This window comes from Cupressus sempervirens, chromosome 10, assembly GCF_028749045.1.
Source record: "Cupressus sempervirens isolate cs-2001-9-10 chromosome 10, ASM2874904v1, whole genome shotgun sequence".
Classification (NCBI taxonomy): domain Eukaryota; kingdom Viridiplantae; phylum Streptophyta; class Pinopsida; order Cupressales; family Cupressaceae; genus Cupressus; species Cupressus sempervirens.
In genome coordinates, this window is record NC_143127.1 from 908,175,281 (window position 1) to 908,199,279 (window position 23,999).

Consider the following 23,999-nt stretch of genomic DNA (forward strand, 5'->3'; position numbering starts at 1 on the left):
TTTTTTGCATGGAAAAGTTTGCTGAAGCTGCACCTTGGATCAATAAGTGAATATACATAGACCTCAATCACAGTTGATCATGTAGACCCTATAGGACCCCTCACTATAGATGACATGAGCAAGATGGAGCATAATCAAGCAATGTTAGATATTGCTTCAACACTAAGCTATGTCGAGTACGATGACATCGAAGAATGTGGTACTACACATCAAATGTGGGAAACATTATCAAGATTTTATGGAGGAGATGACAATTTCAAGAGAGCCAAAAGAGAGAGCCTAAGAGGAAATTTTGATGACATGAAAATGGAAGAAGGAGAGAATGTTGCTCAATACAATGCAAGGATGAAAGAAGTGGTAAGTTCCATAAGAAGCCTAGTAGGATAGTTATCAGAAGAAACAATATGTGGCAAATACTTGAGAACTTTGCTTCCTATCTAAGCTATAAGAGTATCATCCATCCAAGATCTAAGATGTGTACTAGGCAGCACATTATCATTTTAAGGAATAATTAGAAGACTTACTGCCTTTGAGCTATCCAACTTTGACGACTACAAGCCAGAAAACTTTGAATTTGCATTCAAAGTGAAGACAACAATAAAAGACAATGAGGAGGTGCAAACAAAGAAAAAGAGTGGAAAAGGAAAGTATGCATCTAGTGACATCAGCATTGATGAAGATGATGTAGACCAATTGGAGGCATTACTAGCAAGAAGATTTCATAGAGGAAGAGGCAAATTCAAAGGTAACCTACCAATCATTTGTTTCAATTATAATGAAGTTGGTCACATTACAGCCAGATGCACACAAAAGAAAAATTACAAGGATGGAGGAAACTTCAAGAACAAGAAAGAGGACAACAAGGAATACAAAGGTAAAGGAAAAAGATGCTACATTGTTGAAGGAGACTCTGAGAAGAATGATGATGAAGTAGCCTATGTGGCTATGAAAGATGAATCAGATGAAGATGAAGCAACTACGTTGGTAACCTGTATGAACAAGAATAACAAATGGATCATTGACAATGGATTCTCTCATCACATGACTGGAGATAAAAGTAAGTTCATTTCCTTTATTCAATATGAAGGAAATAGTATTAGATTTGGTAACAATACACCATGTCAGATCAAAGGGAAAGGTAGTATCAAGCTTACTAAAAAGATATCATGTGATAATGCATACTATGTTGAAGGCCTAAATTAAAACTTGTTAAGTTTCTCATAGTTAGGCAACATAGGATGCATGGTTGAATTTGAAAAAGGAGTTGCTAAAATTTATGATTCTCAAGGAAGTCTAATAGGAAAAGGTAACCAAACTAGGAGTAATTTGTTTTACCTAGACATGGAAGATGCTTCTTGTCTCATTGTTCAAACTAATGATGTATGGTTATGGCACAAGAGGCTATGTCATGTAAATTTTTACAATATGATAAGCATCAATACAATGAAGAAAGTTAGAGGTCTACCAAAGTTGAAGAAGCTAGATAACACCATGTGCAAACAATACCAACTAGGGAAGATGACCAAGTCAACTTTTAAAAGCAAGGCTTACACTTCTAATGAAGTATTAGAGCTAGTTCATACTAGCTTGTGTGGTCCTATTGAAATGTAAAGCTACAAAGGTGATAGATACATAATGCTATTTGTAGATGACTATTCAAGGATGATGACAGTCATGTTCCTAAAACAAAAATCAGATGCATTCCAAATGTTTAAATGGTACTTGGCCAGAGTTGAGAAAGAAACTGGGAAAAGCCTAAAATGTCTCAAATCTGATAAAGGAGGTGAATTCATATCAAGAGAATTTGAAGAATTCTGCAATGAAAGAGGAATCAAAAGGCAGACATCAACACCCAAGATTCCACCTCAAATGGTATAGTAGAAAGAAGGAATAGATCAGTTATTGACTATGCCAAGACCTTAATGATGGAGAAAAATGTTGCACTCAAGTACTAGAGAGAAGCTATAAGTACTACAGTCTACACACTCAACAAGTTCAAGTCAAGAAAGGTACAAATACAACACCTTTTGAATTATGGTATGGGCATTCTCCTAATGTAAAACATTTCAAAATATTTGGAATCAAATGCTATATATACAAAGAGTCTAGAAATGGAAATTTTGATGCAAAGAGTGAGGAAGGCACATGTCTTGGTTATTCTACTAGAAGCAAAGCTTATAAGTGCTTGAATGTTAACACTAACAAAGTAGTAGAAAGCACAAATGTCAAATTTGATGAGCTTGCAGAAGATCAAAGTGTTGAGAACACCAAGAAAGTAGAAGAATACAAGACCTTTGTATACTTTTATGAAGATATACCTAATAATGGTGAAGTTGCAACTCAGAATGATAATCAGCAACAAAATCCAGTATTTATCGAGCCACATATAGTGAATGTTGAGTAGTAAACACATTTAGAAGCCAAGTTGCAAACTACGAAAAATGTCCATTCAGATTCTAAAAACTGTCAACATGAAGGAAATGAAGAAATATCTGATGAAAATACACATGAAGATTTAGATTTTGAAAGAGACACATACAAACAAGGAGAGAACTAGTATTGGCAAAATATGTGAAAAGACATCATCCTACAGATCAAATCATTGGAAACAAAGAGGCAAGACCAATGAAAAGGAATAGACTCAGAAGTGAGACATGTCTGCTAAGCAAAATGGAACCAAAAATAGTAAGTAAAGCCATAAAAGATGATGACTGGTACAATGCTATGAAAGAAGAAATAGAACAAATTGAAAAGAACAAGACATGGACCTTAGTCTCAAGACCAACTAACAAGAATGTAATTGGAACCAAGTGGGTGTTTAGAAACAAGTTAGATGAGAATGGTGAAATCACAAGGAACAAGGCAAGACTAGTCTGTAAAGGGTATGCATAAGAAGAAGGACTAGACTATGGAGAAAATTTTGTTGTAGTTGCAAGAATGGAAGGAGTAAGGACCTTACTGGCATATGCAGCCTTCAAAGGATTTAAAGTCTATCAAATGGATGTTAAGTCCTCATTTCTTAATGGTATACTTAAAGAAGAAGTCTACATAGAGAAACCAGAAGGATTTGTTGATGAAAATAACAAAAACAAGGTATGTAAATTTCATAAGGCTCTATATGGATTAAAGTAAGCCCCTAGAGCTTGGTATGAGAGACTTCACAAGTATCTAGTGCAAAAAAGATTTGAAAGAACTGATGATAACAACATGTACATCAAATTAGAAGAAGGTAAGGATATCCTTGTATCTGAAATCTTTGTGGATGACATAGTTTTTGGAGGAAAGGAAGCACTTTGCAAAAGTTTTGCTGACAAAATGAAACATGAGTTTGAGATGTCTATGTTTGGAGAAATCAAGTTCTTTGTTGGATTGCAAGTACATGAACTAAAACATGGTATATTCATGACACAATCAAAGTACATCAAAGAGATACTCAAGACATTTGTATTGGAAGAATCCAAAACTGTTAGCACACCAATGGCAATAGGACATAAGCTATCCAAAAATGATGAATCACCTGAAGTCAATCAAACAATGTACATATACATGATTGGAAAACTACAATATGTTGTACATAGCAGAGTAGACATAACATTAGCAATTGGAATAGTGGCTAGATTCTTTGCTAATCCTAGAGAAAATCATCTCATGGTACTAAAAAGGATAATGAGGTATCTCAAAGGAACTGATGATTTTGGCCTATACTACAAAAATAATGAGAAGTTTGAGCTCAATGCATACACAAACACAGATTGGGGAGGCAACATTGATGACATGAAAAGCACAAGTGGAGAGCCATTATTCTTAGGTAAAAGGCTAGTTACTTGGACTAGCAAGAAACAAACTTGCACATCTCAGTCCATTGCAGAAGCAAAACATGTGGCAGTAGTAGTCAATTGCACAAACATTGTGTGGCTCAAACATCTATTGAAAGGAATGAAAGAAGAGGTAACCAAACCTGTGATACTGTATTGTGATAATTGCATGCAAAGACCAAGCATATTGCAATCAAGTATCATTATGTCAGAGAATTGGTGGAAGTCAAACAAGTGAAGATGGAGTACATTCACACAAAGGAACAAATTACAGACATCTTCATGAAATCATTGCCCAAGGATGCATATGAATATCTTAGAGGCACGTTGGGGGTAATACCCCTAATTAAAGTAGTCTAAAGCAACAAAGAAGCTACCCTACATCAATAGGAGTAGATCCTTGCAATATCAGAAGAATGATGCAGAGGATGACAACGGGAATAGAAATTCCAAATCAGTCACAAGCATGGTGACAAAGGGAGAAAACATGAGATGCAAAGATTATATTTAGCATGTTGAAGATGCTACATCTTTGGCATTTATGGCAAAGAGGGAGATTTATGAGAAATTGATCAATGAAAGGGAAAGATATGGAGATGTATGAGAATGTATGAAAGGAGAGATGAAAGAGGGAGATTCAAAAGAGATAACAAATTGATCATCAAGCAGCTATGAAGGAAGGATAGGGAATACATAGTAAGAATGAAAAATTCAAGAGGGAGAAGTAGAACAAAGGATTCAGTTTGTATCAACAAAAGAGGAAGATATGTATGGAAACAAGTTTTCTATTTGGTATATAATTTTGGTGGTAACTAAGTTGATCAGCTCAATCAATTGATCAATTTATTTTGCTATCAATGCCAAAGAGGGAGATTGTTGGAAATGATTGAAAAGATCATGAATGAAGAATAATGGAACTAGTAAAGAATGTTTTCAATCATTCTTTTTCATTGGTGTCAAACTTGCTACTTGTAGGGATGAAAATTGCTTAAGTGATCCAAATATTATCAATTGGTTGATTGACAAGGAGGAGGCAATCAATAAGACGTAACTAGAGCACTTAGAAAAAGGTTGAAGTTATGATGTTGTAATAAAGTATAAGGATCAGCTAAGCCATTAATGAAATAGTGTATTGATGGCATACTCTAAGAGGATGGACACACTAAGACACATCAAAGATGTAAGGTTTAACTAAGTCATTTGTAAAGCCTAACTAAGTGCATTAGAGAGAGCTGAGCGAATTCATAGTTGAAGCTGAGCAAGTTCAACTTCAGTGTGTGCCAAGAAATTTTTTTAGGTGTCGAGTAATTGTTTAGGAGCCGAGTAATTGTTCAAGTGCCGAGTAACTCAAGAAAAGACTTCAGGTGCTGAGCATCAGTAAACCAATGATGCTAAGTTGTTGCATAAATTGTTAAGACAAAAGATTCACCAGATCAGTAATGATAAGTTTGTTACATTGAATTTTGTGAATTAGTTGGATGATAAGGATAATGAATAGATGTCACAAAATTTTATGTAAACCATGCAAACCAATTCAAGGTGAATGTTGATGGATCTATCATGAAGTTTCTGGAAGAAACAATTTGGAGGGAAAATAATACCATTTTCTCAAGATTAAATCAAATTGATAAGAGGGAAGACTAGAGTGGGAAATGAAGAAACCAACTTCTTTATAAGGAGTTATAGGTTAGAGATCAGGAGCGAGTGTGAGAGGGAGTTGGTCATAAGTGTGGTTGTGCGAAGAAGCCAAGGGAAGGCTAGTGTGAAGTGTCAAGAAGAGGACACAGTGAGGAGTAAGTACAGGGCATCAAGACTCTGAGTTGATCAAGTGACCATAGAGTGCATTGGCATAATGAGTAGAAGAACTCAAGGAGACAAATCTTGAAGGATGGATAAGTTGTTAGCACTGTAAGGAAGAAAAGAAAAGAACTAAAGAGTGATCTGAAAACTACAAGGTTAGAGTTACAATATTTATTAGGTCAAAAACTTTCTAATACTTTCTTACCATTGCATTAGACATTGAAATCCTACATTGCTAGGTTAGCTTAACAGCTAGGTGGATAAGCCTCAAGAAAAGGATATGAGATCCCCTAGAGAAGGATAAGAGATTCTTAGCAGAAGGATAAGAGATTCTTAGCAGAAGGATAGGAGATCCTTAGAGAGGGATAAAAGATTCTTTTGAGAAGGTGACTATAAATCCAAAGGACTTGGGTGGACCTAACATCTCTATGTAAATCCTTTAATAGGGTGACATTCTAAGTTGAATGTTCTTAAGTCCTCTAATAGGGCACACTCCTAATAGGGTGTAGAAATCCTTTAATAGGGTCACATTTTACAGTATGTAAAGCCTTTAACAGGGCAGCTCTTTAACAAGGCAAACCATTAGAAGTGGTTGAAATCAATTGCACAGTTATTTTGTGGGTGTCATCCCCATCCCAATTTTACCTTCTTATTTTTGAAGGGTTTCTGGGTTACCAAAATCCTTTATGTTATGTGGTGATGCATGTTTACTTTCCATGATTGTTTAATGTTTAATTGCATGGATGATAAGAAAGTAAAAAGGATAGTACTTCTAATTCACCTTTGTTTTATTAGAAATTTTGATTTGGAAATTATTGTACCTTGAATAATTGATTCACCCCACTCTTTGTTATTCTTAAAGAATTCTAACACTAACTACAAACTAGGTTAATGAACAAGCACAAATAAAACCAAAAGAGTTACAAGATTATTCTACATGACCAAACCAAATTAATACATTCATAAGTAAACCAAAAAAAAAAATTCTACAATAACAACATGTACTTATTGTCACTCGACAAGGAGATCTCAAGTTTTTACTCACTATCTGTGCATAGTTTCCTACCAAAAACTTGCTTTATTGATTACAATCCCATACAACACAACTCCAAACCTTTCCTAGCTTAAAGACATTAATTTTATAGGCCAAGCCTCTTGACCTTACACATTCATCCTTATATGATCAATCAAAAGAACAATATGGCTGTTGACATTTCAATTTTGCAAGAAAAGTTCTTCAGCTACCATTTTTGTTGCATGAGCAACTTTTTGACATTTTCTGCAATTTTTCTACATTTCAGATCAGGTGACTTATAACGCCTACCAAACCTTAATAAATCATGAAAGAATCCTAAAAAACATAAAATTGAAGATTTTTGTTCAACTCATCATGTTGACCAACATTGACCAACCTTTGACTTGTCCATAGGTCTTACTACAATATGCAAGAAATTTGCCTAAATGCATTTTAGGTATGCTTGAGATAGTCTTATTGTCTTTTGTCATCTTGGACAATTATTAACCTCCTACTCATCCAAAATTTGTGTTTTGCCACCTTATTTAGGACATTGGGCCCTTGCACCATACTCCTACAGTTTGAAAAACTCATGTCCCATGAGTTGCTAAGTGCTGAAGAGTGGTTACATGCATTAAGACATCTTCCTCTATCATCCAAATTGCTTCCACCTCAGGTAAGCCTTGCCACTTCACCAATTATTCCTTGTAGGTTTTGTTTTTTATCTTCTTGATTGTCTTAGTGTCTAGTATGCATTCTAACCACAATGGCTTATTGGGTGGTAATTCCTTCACCCATTCCACTTCAAAATCTTTCCTCCTACTACTATTGGTACTCATTTTTCTATTATCCTCTTTGTACAGCGTGAGTTCTACTATATTTAAAATAGGTGATATTCCTTTCCCCTATGGTAGTTCCATTTAATATGCATTGTTTCCATATTTATGAAAAATTTTGCAAGGACTAATCTTTTTCATCTTAGAGTTTGTTGCCTAGACCTTTACGTAACATATATTTGTTTTAAAATGTCATCACTAGGTTACCCACTTTGAAATGAATCTCTTTCTCCCTCTTATCTTCCTTGTCTTTATACTTGGTTGCTGAGTTTTCCAAATGATCTTTTACTTGCTCATGGATTGTCTTCATCAGTTTTACAAGTGTCTCCCCATGACACTTCTAGATTTCATATATTGTAAATCCCTTAGTTTCATGGGCCCCCCTTGGATGAAACCCTTATACTACCTCAAAAGGTGTCCTCCCTATTGACCAATTAATAGAGTCATTATATGAATATTTAGCTTGATTGATTACTTGATCCCAAACAGACCATTTTTTTTGTTAGGAACCTAAGTAGATTTCCCAAGGACCTATTCCCTACCTTAGTTTGATCATCAATCTGAGGGTGATAAGCTAGTGAATAAGCCAAATATGTGCCAAGTTTCTTCCACAAGGTTCTTCAAAAATGTCCAATGAATTTGGTGTCTCTACTAGTCAATATTGTCATAGGGAGTTCATGAATTCTCACTACGTCTTTGAAGAAAAGGTTTGCAATTTGAGATGCATCATGTTTTCTCCTAAAAGGTATAAAGTGAGCCAATTTTGTGAACTTATCAACTACTACAAACACCATGCCTACTCCTCTAGCATTCTTAGGTAACCCAACGACAAAGTTCATGCTTATGTTGTCCCAAGGTTTTTTAGGTATTAGAAAAGGTTGATATAACCCTGAGATGATGTGCCTTTGGCCCTTTGACATATTAAACAACTTTCTACATATCTCGTGACCTCATTCTACAATCTAGGCCAACAATAGAACCTTTCTACTTGTTCTAGTGTCTCATTTGCTCTGAAATGACCTCCAAGAGAACCATTGTGCTTTTCTTTGGTAATGTTTTCCCTCATTGATGAATTAGGGATACATAATCTACTACCTTTGAATAGTAAGACATTTTTCAATACATAGTCAAAAAATTCACCATGAAAAGTGTTAGCATAGTCTAAATTTTTTTTGTAGGCCTCTCTAAAATCCTAATCCTCCTTATACAAATCCTTTATTTGCTTCAACCCCAGAATTTGTAGATTGACTTCTTGGATTGCAAGTATCCTTCTACTTAAAGCATCAGCCATGTTATTGGCAGTCCCCTTTTTGTGTTTTATTAAGAAGGTAAATTCTTGAATTTTCTCCACCCATTTAACATGTCTATGGTTAATTTTATCATGTCTATTAAAAAAGCCAAGGTCATAATTATCAGTATACACTATAAACTCCTTTGGCATGAGGTAGCATTCAAGGTCATAGGTGGAATACTTCTTCTTAGCTTCATTCAGCTTTTCATAGAAAAAAGAAATGGGCTAATTCTCCTGACTAAGGACTACTCCTATAACATACTTGTTAGCATCACACTCTAGAGTAAACACCTTCTCAAAACTAGGTAGCATTAGGGTGGGTAATTCTGCCACTTTCTTCTTCACAAGTTGAAAACTCCTCTTTTTTTTTCGAGTCCACCTAAACTTACATTTGATTCTCCCTTTGATGGTATCAAGTATGGGAGCTACTACCCCACTGAATCACCTAATAAATTTCCTATTAAAGGTAGCTAAGCCATGAAAGCTCCTAACATCTCCCACTTCCTTAAGTCTAGGAAAATTCAAAATAGCTTCTACCTTACTAGGATCCATCTTCAGGAATCCTTTTAAAATCATAAAACCAAATTAAAACAATTCATGCTTAAAGAATTCATATTTTTCCAAATTGATGTGTAGCTTCTCCTCGTGTAATTTTTGCATCACCATTCTAAGATGCTCCAAGCATTCTTCTTTGTTCATACTGAATATCAGAATGCCATCTAAATAGACTATTAAAAAATTTCCAATGATTTATACCAATACCTCATTCATTAATATCATAAATGTGCTAGGTGCATTTCTCAAGCCAAATAGCATCACTAGCCACTGATATAGTGCCTCATTAGTATTGAAAGCTAATTTCCACTCATCCACTTGTTTGATCCTAAGTTGGTGATATCCTAAATTAAAGACCAATTTAGAATAAATACATGATTCAACTAGATAATCCATTAGGTCTTCAATCTAGGCATGGGAAACTTACATCTAATTGTAATCTTATTGATTTCTCTTGAATAAAGATAAAGTCTCCATTTAACATCCTTCTTAGGTGCTAAAACTAATGGACATGCACATGGGCTCAAACTCTTCCTTACCAATCATTTACTCAATAATTCCAAAACTTTTCTACTTACCTCTTCATTTTTTTGGGGGTGTGATCTTGCAAGTAGATTTATTGGGTAATTTTGCACCATGCACAAAGTGCATGTAATGGTTCTTATTCGTGACTTCCTCCATTCACTTAGCAATCATAAAACCCTTGAAAATAATCTTCCTTAGTTAACTATAGGAAATCCTTATCTTTGATCAGTTTAATTGCATTATAATCTTGGTCTTTCACCATATGATCACGTGAAGGGTCCATCTTAAACTATCTACCATCCTTATCTATAAAATAGGCATTCTTTTCACCATTATATTGGGCTTTCATATCATACTACAATGGCCTTCCTAGGATCAAATGACAGGCATCCATAGGAATGATTTCACATAGAACCCTATTTTTGTACTCACCAAGCTCAAATTCTTTCCATGCTTTCTTTTCTTCTATAAAACTATGACTCTTGTTTAACCATGAAATCTAGTAGGGGGATAAATTGGGTAACCTTTTAAGCTTAGACTTCTCTACCATCTCTAGAGGTATAACATTCTCTTTGGATCCATAATCAACTATAATTTTGCATAATTTTTCATATGTCTTACCTTGAGTTCTAAATAGGGATTTCCTTTGTGGTGGCTTTATCTTCAAAGGCATCTTTAGAGTAGCCCTCTTGAACATTATGTTTTCCCCATCATAAACTAGTGCTGCAATCCCAAATTGTGTGGCACTACTATTCTAGAAAGAATCATCAGGCATGGCTAACTGATTCCTTTTGTCTCTATTCTGGTTAGGAGGATTTGTGTTTTTGAATGGACATTGGGTCATTGTATGCCCTAGCTGCTCACATGAATAACACTTTAGGATCCCATGCCACTTCCTTTCCCCCCTTCATATCCTCTACCTCTGTTAAATAGCCCCTCTACCCTCTGAATCCTTGATTTCCTCTATGAGAGTTTTCACCCCTATTACCACATTCATTTGTTGGTTCATTTTTCTAATGATCTTTTGGTCTCCTTGGAAAGTTCTCTCTTCCCCTTTGTTAATTATTCCTTCCTGCTCTACCCCTATTTGAGTATCTCTTGTCTCCTTTTTATCATCTATTCAATACTTACTACTAACTTGAAGCACTTCATCATTGTATTGGGGCATAAGATGGTGACTTTTTCTTACATATTGTAGCTTAGACTAATTAAATATCTAGATACCTTCACACTCTCTAGTTCCACCATTCTTGATCTTATGCAAAGCCTATGGAACTCTTCTGTATATGCACTCACATTCAGCTCCTTCTACCTCAAATTTTGTCTTCTCATGTGCAACTAGACTTCATACTCCTCTAGAACATAAGAATTTTGTTCTTACCTTCTCTAGCTCTCTCCTCCTAAATGAAATTTCATCATGTGAGGCATGCTTCGTTCATTCTTGATTGAGCTAGCCTTGCAATCTTTTCCTCTATTATTCCATGACATTCAAAATGATGCTCAAGAGCCTCCATCCAATCCATTATGTCATTAGGATCCATCTTCCTTCCAAAAATAGGAGTATCAATGGATTTACTACCAAAAGTCTCTAGGGATTTTATAAATGTTGTTTGGTTTACATGTATGTTGTCATACTCATCATCCACATACTACTCTTCCTTCTAATCCATCTCTCCTTGTTTGGTGAAGCCTTCCCCAATATTCTTAGTAGTTTTCTCTACTACCCCCATCTTTTTTTCTAACTTCTCTAACCTCTCTTTCAACTTTTTATTCTCATCTTTCTATTCTTGAAGTTCCTTGGCCAATTCTGCATTTGTCACCTTCTTTTCTATCCTTGAAGTAGAACACTAATTAGGTGCAAACATCTAATTCAAAAGCTCCAAGCTTAGCTCTAATAACAATTATGATACAAGTAATGGGTGTAAATCAAAAAGATGTCCTAATATCCTTCCTTGAACTTTTCCTAAGTTCAATCAACTCCTAAATCCTTCCTTAGGACCTACTCAAGACTAGGGTGGTGGTCAATGAATTCCTCAATTTCCCCACTTAACCTTCCAATACCATCTCTATATTCAAAGTGTTGTCAAGCATTTCAAAAGGAAAAAAAAAATCTTCTCCACACCTCACTCCCTTGCACCCTCCAAGATGTTAAACTCCACTACAACTCTTTCTACCCTTTTCCATTATTTCACCAAGTTTCATAACTCTCTAATAGGGGTGAGTCCACAATAGTGGGTGCCACTTTTGTGGCATGAACAAAATTGGAAATTCTTAAAAAAATTGAATTGAGAATATTCATGCGAACTCTATGTGCTCGTGTGAACATTAAAATTATGTTCGAGAAAACCTTATTTCATTATTTTTTTGTAAGAACATATAATGAAAAAAACTTGCAACTTTATACATTATTTAAAAAAAAAAATGCTCACATGAACATATGGTCATGCAAACATATAATATTTGTTCGTATGAACATGTTATGTTATTAAAAAACTATGTTATTTTTCAGGAAAAAAGTCAAAATTTATATTTTGACCCTCAAAACTATGATCAAATCACCTCCTACTATAAATATAAAAATGTAAGATTGTGTTTCCTAGAGCAAGATTTCCAATGACTATAATTTTAATAGGTGTTATATTTATTAATACTTTCAAATATGAATTTAACTCATTATAGTTTGATTAATGATTGAACATCAACTAACTTTGACACTTCAAACAAATTGTAAATTAGGTCAATTTTTTTCTAAAAATGCTCTAGGAAATAGCTTATTGAGTTATCTTTCCATTAAAATAAAGAAAAAATTGATTTATGATATATTGAGTTCAAGTTATGCTTGTCAAAATGAATGTATGTCTAAATTATGATTGATGTCACTTCTAAACTTCATAAACTGTACAATATTCAACCAACTTGAGTCAAACTAAATGGATTCTGTAGATATTGATGTTACAAATCCAACATCAAAAGAATTACCTCATTATCATTAGTAGAAAAAAAGTTATGCTTGTCAAGCGGGCTGTCACTCTTTAAAAATATTGATTTTTCATATGTACAACTTTTTGAGAGAGAAGAAAAAATTGACTTAAATATTTTTTTTTTAAATAAAAAAATATGGTTACAAAGTAGGGACAAAGTACTAGAAATCTCTAGTTTATCTCACCTTCAAATCATTAATATTTTTAGGGATATAGTCACTCCAAAGTGACGTTTGTTTCAAAAATGTTGATTTGAATGTCAAAATTGGTGAAAAGGTGGCACCCACTATTGTGGGATCACCCATTATAAGTTTTGGGCTTCCTTCTAAGTCAAATCTACAAATTTCTATAGGAGGCCTAATAGGGGCTCTTTCCTAAGCCCTATCCAACCAAAAAAATCACCAAAATCCAAAACTTCCAAATAACTCACCCAACTAGTTATATAATCTCTAATGACATGTGAAGATCTAACAAACTCAATAATATGGGTTTTGGGTCGAGTGTCCTTACCCTCTAATTCTCAAGCTCTAGTTCAAGGCTAATTAGGCCTAATACCATAGTTTGTATCAACATACCTTCAAGACTGAAACCCACACCATAAATACCACCACTAATACTTACAAAATCCTCCCACATTCCATCTTCCAAATCTCAAGCTCTCGTTACTATCCTTGTGCCTTCTATAGTGTTAACTATGTCTATATGGATGCTAACTGCATGAGATGCTTAGCTCAAATGCTATTAGAGACCACCAAGCATGTGGGTGGTTATAAAAAAAAACTAAAACAATAATCTCCATCTTATAACCCTTTTTTGCACCAAAAACTAGGGTTTTCCATCATGGGGATTAGGAGGGAGACTTCAGTGTAGTTAAAACCCTAACCACAAACTAGGTTAATCAACAAACACAAATAAAACCAAAAGAGTTACAAGATTATTTTAAATGATAATTTTTTTTAATAAATTCACAAGTAAGACAAAACACAACTTTCCACAATCACAACATGTACTTACTGTCACTCTATAAGGAGATCTCAAGTTTGTACTCACTGTCTATACATAGTTTCACACCAAAAACTTTCTTTATTGATTCCAATTCTATACAAGACAACTCCAACCCTTTCCTAGGTTAAAGACATTGATTTCATAGGCCACTTTTTTTTACCTTACACATTTATCCTTACATGATCAATCAAAACAACAATCTAACTGTTGACATTCAAATTTTGCAAGAAAAGTCCCCTAGCAACAATTTTTGTTGCATGAACAACTCTTTTACAATTTTTGCAATTTTTCCACAATTCAAATCAAATGATTTATAATGCCTAACAAATCTTAATAAATCATGCAATAATCCTTAGAAACATAAAATTGAAGATTTTTGGTCAACTCATAGCAGTGATCAACATTGACTGACCTATGACTTGCCCATAGGTCCTATTACAACATGCAATAAATTTTCCTAAATGCATTCTAGGGATGCCTGAGATTTCCTTATTGTCTTGTGTCATTTTGGACACTTATTAACCTTGTATTCTATCCAAAATTAGTGTTTTACCATCCTATTTAGGACCTTGGGCTCCTACATTAGAAACCTAAGAATTAGTTGAAAGGTTGAAGTGAATTCAGGTCAACTACCTAGTTTGAGAGCAAGGCTAGGCATCTTTCCTTACTTATAGGATCAAGTGCAATTCTATTTGGAGTAATTGGGTTAGAGAGAAAAATAACCAAATGATTAAGCTTATGTGTGTCAATTTTACTTGTGAATCATACTCTTCCATTGTGCTTTAATTATGATACTGTGAAGGTTGTTGCTGATTTTGCAAATTTTATAGTGTTTTAATTTACATAAATTTTGCTAATTAGAGTGGAGTATGTGTCAGCTAACACTATGATCTATGTTAAAAATTGATAGCAATAAGCATCAACTGCACATGCAAGAGAAGAAAGGATCCATACCAGTGATCAACATGAATATCAAAAAAGAAAAAAGCATCCTTGAAAAATACCTTCTTGGATATGTAACTCAAAACTAAAATATATTCATAAGATCAAATAATAATAAATATTTACAATGCTAAGGGGGAAAATACAAATATTAAGAAGAGAATAGAAGATGAGGCTACAAACAATAGAAAAACTATATGAAAAGAAGGAAGAAGACATCCAAGATGGAAAACCCAAGTGGATCCAACCAACAAAAAAGAAAATTTCCAAGAGCAGAGAGACAAAGCACCACCCCAGAAGCTCAAAAGAGAGGGGGGAGCCACTCCAACAAAAACATCCACCAAAGATGTGCAATTAGAGATAAATGGAAACAACCAACAAACATGGTTGCTATTGTATTACTTAAGAAACAAAATGGAAACATATTCTTTTTAAGAGATAATGAAAAATATTTGAAATTTGGCTCAATATTTTACTTTTGTTTTAGAAGGGGCTTCAATTCTACTAAATATTTTGAAGAATTACATATTTCTTACAAATATTATCTCCTATGTTTATTAAAAGGAATGGTATTACTTTTTGGGTGTTAGATCGGTGAGGGTTTCTTGCTTCATGCGAACTTTTAGTTTTCTTGTGTACGACTCTTCATCTGAGCTTTCCTTCTATAGGCACCACTTGTCAAACTGCATTTACTGTGGGAGCTTTTAGGTTAGGATATTATGGCTTTGGCCAGTGGTGAACTAGATTTTTTTGGTATTCACATTGCTGCTTTAGACTGCCATGGTGCCAACTCAGAAAAAATGCCCGTGCAAGTTTTTCCTAAAGGTCTTTCACGAGGTAATCTTGACATTATCCTTCCTTTGCAAGAATTTGATGCTTCTTGTGACTAGTTAGAGCAACATACCTTGATAGGTTATTTTGTTGGTAGGACTCCTCCTCAAGCTATGCTCTGAGATTGGGTTAAAAAATGTTGGACTCCTCATGGAGTCTACCTTGATGCTATGCAAAACCTTACCAAAGGTTTTTTTTTTATTTCACTTCGATAACCCATCATAAGTAGACACAGTCTTTAACAATGGACCTTGGTCTATGCATTCCTCTCTGCTTGTTTTCCAAAAATGGTCCTGAGACTTCACAGTCTTAGATGATAAAAATCTTAGGGTTCCTATGTGGGTCGAGTTTCCAGGTCTTCCCTTGCCATGCTGGCCTTTCATTGAGTCCATTGCCAAGGCCCTTGGCAAATTTGTCACCAAAGAGACTAAGAAATTTTTTAATGCTCGCCCACAACAATGCATTTGCATCAAAGTTGATCTTTCCAAGGATCTCAAGGATTATGTGGAAATCTAGATTGGAGCTCAAACCTTCTCCAAAAAGGTGCTTTACCTGAATCTACCTAACACCTATTATAGGTACTAGTCTGTGAAACACAAGATCAAGGATTTCCCTCTAGCTACGCCTAGGGTTAAGCCCGTGCCTAAAGAAGCACCTGCCAAATAGACCAAAGGAAAAAAAGGAAGAATAGGTTACTGTTGGGTGCAAGGGAAAGGTTCCCTTGAATTCCTTGTCCCCCAAGAAATCTTATGTGGCAGTCACCGTGGTTCGTCCTATTCCAATAGAAGCGTCCACACCGGCTAGCGTAGGGACACAAGCGGCTTCCACAGTGCCTATTCTAGGGGTTTCGTAGGTTCCAAACCCTACTAGTATGTAGGGGAGTAAGGTAGCCACCAGGTTTTCTACCTTGGCTAGGGTTCGTGCTCCTCTTGTAGTTTCTTCCATCGTGTCATCAGCAAGAAGGCATTCTCGTAGTCCTCCTGGACGTGCAGAGATATCAAAAGTGAAAAGGTAGGCTATAAGGTCAGAGGATTTCCCATCTGATTTCCACCTAGTTTCTACCTTCTTGTAGAATAGATACTCCTCTCTTGAGGATGACGATGATATGGAAGAGTTCTCATGAACTTCCTCTCCTAGAATGTTCGAGGTCTTACAAACCTCCCTAGAAAATTCTATGTCCAGGACACCCATCATAGACTTAGTAATTTAGATTTTCTCTGCTTGCAAGGAGTTAAGATTTTTGGTTTCATGCTTTTTGCTGCATGTTGCATCATTTGGTAGGATGATGTTATGTTTTCCTCTCAGCATGAACCTGGCTGAGGTGGTGTAGTTACTCTCCTATCACCTCACCTTCATTCTGCTATTATTTCTCATGGTTTTGACCCCACACATAGAATTATTTGGCTTTTTCTTTCCATTCACAATCATTCTTTTGGAGTCATTAATGTTTATGCCTCTAATGATGCTATGGAAAGGTCCCAGATGTGGGTTTGGCTAGTTGACAACTTGCCTCCTGCTACTTGGGTCATGTGTGGGGAGTTCAATATAGTTGAAGTGGCATCTGACAAAGATGGCATTCTACTGCTTCGGTTGATAGCTAGGGTAAGAGAAGCCTGGTACTACATGCAAAATAAATTGGGCCTTTTCTATCCCAATACAAACCACTGCCATGGTAGTGGGGTTTGGCACACTTGGTCCAAGTTTTGAGCTAGCTCTGACCGCATTTTAAAACATCTCGATCGTGCTATGATCTCTGGGCAATATTTTTTCTCTTTTTCTGAAGATCGAGATTTTCTTGTCATTCCCCTAATAGATGTGATGTTATCCGACCACTATCCCATCTATTTTTTCATTTCTTGGCAAATAGTTGTCCCCAAGGTGGCCAAGTCTTAGTTCTTCCTCAACACGTCTGTGTTACTGCATGCATCCACCATCTCACACATCCAATGTGTCTAGAATTTGGAGCCACGTCCACCATCCTAGTGGGGATGGATTTAATGGTGGAATGATGCCATTACCAGAAATAATCAATTTTTATACATCTATGGGTGCCAGCTAGCAATTTTCAGGAAACGCTCTTAGGAAGCCAACACCCTTGCCTCAAAAAAGCCTCTGAGGCTCTCACCTTCAACCCCTTTGATGTGGATTTGCAAATTGCTGACAACTATGCTTCCTATGGAGCTCAAATAAAGGCCCATCTCCACTAGTTGGAGGTTGGTGATAAAGCCTCGAAGGAGTTCTTTCAGGCTCTCCAGGCCCATCATACCAATGTTGGGATTAAAAAGATCAATTAGGGAATGACTGTTTTGTCCAGTCTGCCTGACATCCTACAAGCATTTGTTCATCATTATGAGAATGTCTTTGCTTCGCAGGGAAATTTGGTTGCTCAGGAGGAAGCTCTCAGAAAGTGTATCTCTGTTACTCCAAACTGCCTTGCGTTTGAACAACATGCTTTCTATGAGCAACATCTTTCCCTCATAGACCTTAAAGAGGCAATTTACTCCATGGAAAATGACAATTCTCCTGGGTGTAATGCCTTTCCCTATGAATTTTACAAACACCTCTGGGAACAAATAGGTCCTAACCCGCACAAAGTCTATCTCAAAGAATATCATACTAAAAGCTTAGGAATGATAATAAATAAAGCGAATATCAAATTCATACCTAAAGCTAGTGATCCTAAGGACATATGCAACTAGAGGCCCACTACCTTTCTGAATGTGTCTTATAAGATCATTGCCAAGGTGCTTTCTCTCAAAATTAGGCACATTTTTCCTTTAATTGTGTGTCCTGGGCAAACTGGCTTTATCAAGTCCAGATATATTCTTGACAACATAATTGTTGTCTGGGAAGGTATGGAATGGGCTCAAAAGTCCAAGCTGTAGGCTATCTCTTTAAAGATGTATTTTTCTAAAGCCTATGATCGCATTGAATGGCCCTTCATCTTGGCTATGCTTTAGGCTCTAGGTTTTGGTCCCAATTTTCTTCAGTCCGTGGAGATGCACTTTAGTGATGCTAATGCTTGCATTACCATCAATAATTTTCAATCTAAGGCTTTTGGACTTTTTCATTCAATTAGGCATGGTTGCCCTCTAGCTCCAGTGCTTTATGTCCTTGTTGCTGAAGGTTTTGGCTATTTTCTAGCTCATTCCATGTCTTTAGGGCTAGTTCATGGCATTTCTTTGCCTAAATCTTCCTCCCAGTTAGTCAATGGTTATTTTGCTGATGATTCCTTTCTTACTCTTCTTGAGAATGAAGAGAACATCAAAAATGCTTTAAATTGTCTGGACACCTTTTGTAAAGCCTCTGGCTCTGCCATCCAATGGCATAAAATGCTTTGCTACTGCCAGTCTTTTTTGCCAACTCCAGCTTGGCTCAGCCAATTCCAGTGGAAATGGGTTACTCATAGGGCAATCTTCCGCTTTCTTGGCATTCCCTTTTCCTTCCAAGCCTCTCTTGTGGAGCTTTGGAATGTTGTGCTTGCTAAAATTAGCAAAAGGCTTGACTATTGGCTCACCAAGCCGCTTTCTCTTGCTGGTAAATTTTGAATTTTTTCTAAGATTCTGGCTGCCACTCATGTGTACTATTCTTCCTATTGGGCACCCTCCAAAGCTTCCTATCTCAAGCTAGAATGTTTGCTCATAGATTTTCTTTGGGCTTCTGGTTCTAATCATCATGGTTTACACAGAGTTGCTTGGGATTTTTGTTGTCTCCCAAGGGAGTATGGTGGTCTTGGCCTACTTTCCACTCAGAAACAGGGCCTTGCTCTATGTTCAAAATGGATTATCTGAGCTATTTTTGGGGACAAAGCCTTGAAGATTTTGGTAAGGCACTACATTTCTTCTAACTTCTCTATTAATAGGCCTCCATGGAAGGGGATTGGTTTTCAAGCCCTTCTCATCATGCATGAACCAGTGGCCATTCAGGGCTCATTTTTTATTAAGAGTATCTAAAAAGCCTGGGAAGCTCTTAAGCTATGGCTTCGTTGGGTTGGAGATGAGTTTCGCAATGGGTCTCCCTTGTTTGTAATTCAGGTTACTCCTCTCACTAAGATTCAAGGTGACAGTGCTCTGCATTTTTTCAAATGTGGCATCCAAACTCCTAAGGATCTCTTTTCAAGAGTTACCATGAGTTTCAAGTCATGGGAAGATATGCAAGTTCAGTACGACCTTGTCAGTATGGATCAACAGACTCTTGACCTTCTGTTGTCTTCCATCCTTGTGAACCTAGTTCATAAGGTGGGCATTCAGTCTATTCGGCCTTGGTGGCATGATTGGAAGTGGTATCCTGCCACTCCATTTGCTAATTATAAGCCCAATATGGGGTACAGATGGCTCTTTCCCCATCTTTTGATCGTTGACATTTGCAATCTTCTCTTTCTCAATGGAGAAAATGTTTTGCACCATTTGGAGTGTTATTACAGAACCCAAGATTGCCCACTTTGCTTTGTACCTTTCCCTCCAAGGTCTTCCCCTAGGGCCTCAACTCAAGCACATTTGGGTTCTTGATCCCAGATGCCCCTTCTATGGTCAACCTGAGTCCTTTTTGTATATTTTTTGGGTTTGTAATCATGCTCAAAATTATTGGCACTGGATTCATGATTTTTCAAGCCTTTCAAGCCCGAACCATTTCGATGGAACATGATCCTATTGGGTGATTGCCCCAAAATTCCTCAGAAATTCACTCAGATTTGGCATACCTTTAGGATGGAAATTTTGTTTTCTCTGTGGAAAGATAGGAATGTTGTTTTGTTCACTCACAATTTTTTGGATGTTAACATTGCTATGTACACTAAGGCATGCATTTGTAACAATGTGATTATGCAGATCTAAGTGCAAGCTAATAAAGTTGCCCTAGAAGTTGCTCACTTACGGGAATTGTTAAATCACTGGGGCAATGCTCCTTGCACCATTTCTAGAGTTCCTTCGGATGCCTCAGCTAATGCCTCTACACCTCATGGATTTCATTCTTACTACCAGTCCTCAGGCCACCACTCACACACGCCATGCTCCCAAGCTTCCTGCCACCACTCTCCTAGTGGTGTGATGGTGAATGGAAGCACCGCTCTGCTTCCGCACCCCATGGTGGTTCTAGCTGGTCCCTGGCTCCTCCTCCTAGGCCTCAGCGAGCACAATCTAAGAAATTTCCTCACCTGGCTTTAGTGATTTTTCCTCCATGGCCAGAGGTTAAGGATGTAGAGGCTGCCCCTGATCCTGCCATTGCTGATGACGGTTGGACTGTTCCCAATCTGCCCCACAATCCCACTGGTATGTGGGGATTTCCTGATAAAGATGATCCTCCTCCCTCAGCTAGCACTACCTTGGTATCCTGAGGTTTTTTATTCTTTTTTTTTCGATGAATAGTTGCTATTTTTGGCTAAGGCCATGTTTTTAAGTCCAACTTCGACCATATGAACTCTTTCATGGGGTGATCTTGTATCCCTTGGCCCTTTTTTTGTGAATTGTATTCTTAGTATATTTTATTAATAGAAAAGGACTATTCATCAAAAAAAGGAATGGTATTATTCTTGAAATAGAGGATATTAAATAGCATTATGAAAATCTTTGTTTAGAAGTTTGATGAAGATTTTGGGTTCTTCTTTTGGTCTACAATCAGAGAGATGCTACTTATGGGTATATGAAAATTACTTTGAAAAAATTGCAAAGAAATAGGTAATTTATCTCTTTAATTTCTACAAGACTCGGCTATGTCTAACTCTTAAATTTGATAAATTATTTCTACATGGAGAAAATATCAGGAATATATCTGCAACATGAGCATAAGAATATATTAGTATTCTTGTACATTTCTCAAGATGAAATGGGTGTCCATTGTTATATTCAAAATAAAAAGGATGGTATAATAATGTTGGATATAATCATTTTTTATCAAATGGATCATGAAAGATTCCTCTATGTCCTCTCTAGTATTTAAAGAAAGTTAGAATATAGTTGAAAATAAAAGTGCCTATTATATCTAAACATTTCATAATATTTTATTAAGACCAACTCAACGAAGTCAACTGGGAAAGAATCAGTGAAGAAAACCCAGCATCATCCCTAATATATACATAGATTTATATAGTTTAAGCAAATAATTACAAGGGGTGTATCAACTACCACCCAACGGTGAACCAGAACATACCTAGACAATGATTTCTTTGGACTTTTCCAAGAACTATCTTCGTGACAAACTTATCCTATCAATTAGCACTTAGCACTTATTTTACAAATCTTCCCAATCAAACACAAAACCACCTTCAATTGACCCAAGCCCACTTGGAATAGGGCTCCAGCCTAAACAAAACTCTAAATTGCCATGAATCCAATCCAAATCTGAGTTAACCTCATCAATTAAATCCCAAAAATTTTGTTCAATTGGCTACACAGAAGCAACATTCAAATCCCTGGAGTTTGGAATATTAGATTCCTTATGCAAACCAATCATAGCTTGACCCACCATCTTTATTTGTTCCACCAAATGAACACCCATTAATCTTGGTTTAGGTGGCAAAGCATGTTTTAAATAAATGAAACTGCCAGTGTCTATAGCATGCTTAAGCGCCTAAGAAACAACATAAAATTCATGATTGTGCAGGAGTTGAAAATGTGAGAACAAACCACCAACTAATGCCACTCCATTCCATAAGTCATACTTTTGCAACGCCACAATCAATTTGTTATCAACCAAGAAGTGATGTCAAATTACCTTATGGGCCAAAGCCTAAAGCATTTTAGGAGACTGCAGGAGATCCATAGCATTGGAAAGGAAAATTGAAATGAGTTGGGATAGGTAAAAAAATAGAAGTGCTAAAGGATATACAAATTCTTTGCCAATGATATGCCGAATAGCTCTTCAGACTATGAGTGAAGAAATTAAAAATATTTGATCCAACACCTCATCCGAAATAATACTTGGTAACATAGTTTCCTCCAATGCCAGAGACAAGCATATACGAAAATTCTTTGGCATGATGGAAAAATGTTGTTTGTGACACATTTCACAAGCTAGAGCTATATCCCACCCAGAACTCATCTTGTAACACAAACATGAGCACAGATCATAGAATAGAGCTCTTGCATATTTGTGCAATTGAAGATGTCATTCCTCAAGAACCAAATTACATAATGTAACATGATATAAGCCATCTGTGCTCACACAAAAAATTTCCTTGAAAGAGTTGGAAAAGGTACTACTGACGAAGCATTTTAATGACTCAGATTTCAACCACATGAGGAAATTGAATTACAAAAATAGAAATTCAATGTCATCAGAGAATAATTAGATTTGAAACACTCAAAATATACTGTGCATGTCATGTCATCATAAATGCTTTTGATAAAATCATATGACATTAATGAACTTTGAGTTGTACTCTATTTCCAAGCAACTCGACACCTAATACAAATGACCTTGACTCGACATCAAAAAAAAATCTAATCTTCTCGGCACATGAAACAATCCTTGTAAACTCGGCACCTTATATCATTCTACTTCAATCAGCACCTAAAGCAACAATACTCTACTTCAATTACCTATTTTTTGAATTCAGCAACCAAGAACTCTGCTCGATACTTGAGACAATCCTGCTAAATTTGGCACCTTAACTCGGCACCACTAGGCACATGTTATTTTCACTTGGCAAAAATCACATACAAACCAGAATAGGATCAGCCATGCTTTCTGGACAATTTGGCACCTAATAGAATTCTGCTTCAATCGACACCTAAACATAGGCATCTGATGCTTATCAGAATTACTCCACTTCAATTACCTTCTTGTTGAACTTAGCAACCAACTATGTGTTCTGACCAACTCAGCACCTGATACAATTCTACTTTACTTAGCTCCAGAACATAGCTTACTCGGCACTAGAATATAACTTGCTCAGCTCGACACCTAAAAACTCTCTCAAGACCTAAAGTTGATACCTGAAGGATATCAAATGTTCTTGTCATCTATTATTTTTCAGTTGGCATATATCACATTCAAAGTAGAATAGGATCAGCACCTAAACTTGGCACCTTAACTTTGTAACTGAAGGATATCAAATATTCTCAAAACCTGTTAATTTTACTCATCACCTAAATGTAGGCATCCGATACTTATCAGTATTACTCCACTTCAATTACCTACTTGATGAACTCAGCAACCAACTGTGTGAACTGACCAACTTGACACCTGATATAATTATGCTTTACTCGGCACCAAAGTATAACTTGCTCAGCTTGGCGCGTAAAGACTTTCTCGATATTTGATATTAATCTACATTACTCAGCATCAATTATCTTCTTATTGGACTTGGTATCTATTTGACACTTGAAGCATGAATTTCAAATGCTGAGCAGATACTTCAATTACCAACTTCATGAACTTAGCAACCAGCTATGTGAACTAACTAAC